Source organism: Chelonoidis abingdonii, chromosome 11 (genome assembly GCF_003597395.2).
Source record: "Chelonoidis abingdonii isolate Lonesome George chromosome 11, CheloAbing_2.0, whole genome shotgun sequence".
Classification (NCBI taxonomy): domain Eukaryota; kingdom Metazoa; phylum Chordata; order Testudines; family Testudinidae; genus Chelonoidis; species Chelonoidis abingdonii.
In genome coordinates, this window is record NC_133779.1 from 49,223,245 (window position 1) to 49,226,021 (window position 2,777).

Below are 2,777 nucleotides of genomic sequence, written 5' to 3' on the forward strand. Positions count from 1 at the left end.
TGACTTCTCTGGTCAACTCCACCACAGAGCCAGCCCTGTTTCTACATGTGTTGTTTCTATATGTACTGCTGAGGTGCTTTGCACAGGAAAGAACATGTTGTTCTGGATGGAGCTTTACTTCGCTTTCCGGAGGAAGCCAGCTCTGCAGCACAGACCAGAAAGCAGCTTCTGGGCTCGTGATGCAAGGTGCTGCGTGGGCAGAAATGGGTTTCCGTGCTGAGATCTGGCATTTCAGATCGCTTGCGCGGAGACTGGGCCGGAAGAAATCAGAGGGGAAGAGGGTGGGGAGGCAGAGTGGACGGAACCTATTGTCGTCTTGACAGAAGGACTAATGCCTCTAGTGGTATAGTTAGTTCAGTGATAGATGCCTTGGGGAAAAAATAGTATACAGATATGAAGTTAGAGTATTGTGATAGCTAAGTATCTTCCTAAGCATTCATTTGCCTGTCAATCAGAAAAGTTTAAAGGATTAACCCTTTGTTTCTGTGCTGGGCACTGACTGGATACCTATCTATTACTAAGGTCTTAGCATCCATGATCTCCTGTAGCAGAGAGTTCCACAGATTAACTATGCAGCTAAAGTCTTTCCTTGTATCAGTTTTAAGGGTAATGCCTTTTAGTTCCACAGCAGGCTTCCTAGTGAGGATTCAAACCCAGGCTCCAGATGAAGAGAAGCATGAATGGGGGAGAGGGAGATCTTTCTTCTGGGCCACACCAGTTGGCATCATTTGCCCTGGTTTATACCTCTCACCAGGCCTCTTCCTGGCAAAATAGCCGCAAGGACAGCGGCAGGACAAGCTTCACCCACCAAATTTATTTCACGCACGTCACCTAACGGCCTTCAGGTGGGAACGAGGTTACCAGTTGCTTCCAGGTTAATTCCCATCATTACCAACCCAGGCTGGATTTGGCTAGCAAGCTGAGGGGCCAGCTCCCCAGCCAGTGTAAATCGGCCATAGCTTCATGGAAGTCAGTGGGCAAGATTTTTAGCTGGTGTTAATTGCTAGGACTCCATTGCAGATATGATGAGTTAGATCACTTGGTGATCAGGCCTCGGGAGATGCGACCTTGAAAAGTCTCTGCAACCCACTAGAAATGACAAGGGCTACGAAAGGCTCCTGGTAGACAGCTCCTCCCAGCTCCCATCCATCACCCCCCCCTCGCCCCCCAAGAGCTTGGGTTGCACTTGGAACGTTGCTCCTCTTTCATTTGTTACATAATGTAATTGCAGCTCGCCTCCCTCACTAACTTTTGGGGCAACTCCCCCAAGGCAGCAAGGCTGAGTGAAAGTAATGAGCAGTTAGGAGAGTGAAGCAGTGAACGCACATGCACCTACCCCCCGCCCTGAGTCTGGCTGTGCGTACCTGGGGCACCAACTGCTTGTTAACGTCACTCGGCTGCTTGTAATTCACAGGCACTTTGATGCCTCTGTGGCTGAGACAGAACATCCTGTACTGCACCATTTCACCCTCCAGCTACCTCTCCCAGGGCCAAGGAGCAGAGGAGGGGAGCTGGCACAGAGTGCAGGGGCATTTACTCCTGGCAACCCCTTATCTAATGGAATGGGACAAGTTGGTGCTGGATTCACTCTGGATCAGACCCAGTGCTAGGCATAGGTAGACTCATCAATTGCTTATAGCCCTGCCTAGCTCTATTAATTATTAGTACGTGTAGATCCCCAAATACTCCTGCTTCGGCCCCCAAAGGACTAACACCGGCGCTGCTCTGGATCCCTTGTATATTATGATTTTTCTTTTCTTTCTTTCTTTCTTTCCCATTTGTGAATGCCCATCAGAACCTCAGCATTCCAGTCGGCTAACCCTATTCCACCTTTCCAGAACGCAGATTCATCCTGCTTAGTATAGTGCTATGACAGGGCTTTCCATCGTCCAAGCCCTCTGCGAGCATTACCTGGCAAAGCCACTCAGCCAGTGTGATCATGCGCTCAGTGCTTCTGCAGAGGGTCTCCAAGTGCTGGAGGAACCTGCTTTAATTAGGCCTTGCAATATATCAGTGAGGTGCAGTAGGGGAGTTAACATTGTCCCCAACTTACCGATGGGGAAATGGCATGTGTGTATGCACGTGTGTGCATGTGGATATGCATAGGAGTGTGTGTGTATGTGTGTGGGTACACGTGTGCATGTTTATGGGGGGGGCGGGGGGCTGTATATATGTTGTTAGGATATAGATATTCAAGCCTGTCTGTAAAGGCTTATACTTTAAGAATGTAGGTATATGTTTATCATTTAGCTCGTTATAGAGGTATACAAGAAAGAATCCGTGTAAGGGCCATCTTTCACTCGATTTAAGCTTGCCGGAAGTTTACCCCAATAAACACTGAATGGTTTGCACCTTCAGACATCGGGTATTGTTGCTTTCTGTTCATGCGAGAAGGACCAGGGAAGTGAGAGAGTGAAGGAATAAGCTCTCTAACATATGTGTGTACATGATTATGTGTGCGTGGGTGGGGCTGTGTGTGTACATGCATGTGTGCGCACAGGAGCACGTTGGTGCATGTGCACGCCAGTGCGTGTGTGTCTGTGTGTGGGGGTACACGTGTGTGCATGTTTATGTGGGTACAGTATGTGCACACGCACGTGTGTGTACGTGTCTGTGTGTGCGTGCGTCTGGTGTGTGTTTGCACATCCGCAAGCCCCCATGTCATCAGCCTCCTGAGGGCTGAACAACAAATGTTTCTTGCTGATAAACACTTTCCCAGCTGCGCTCAGGAGACCTGGTGGCCGCAGTAGGTGGAACCATTCCAGCCTGGCTGCAAA

The 2,777-nt window shown here is 49.3% G+C and overlaps 1 long non-coding RNA gene across 1 annotated transcript; it reads left to right on the forward strand.

Annotated features, from left to right (window-relative positions):
• LOC142047530 (uncharacterized) lies at positions 1 to 2,357 on the forward strand. Its single transcript, XR_012656850.1, has 2 exons — positions 1 to 186; positions 1,415 to 2,357. It is a non-coding gene; the product is annotated as an uncharacterized LOC142047530 (long non-coding RNA).
• Positions 2,358 to 2,777: the final 420 nt, after the last annotated feature.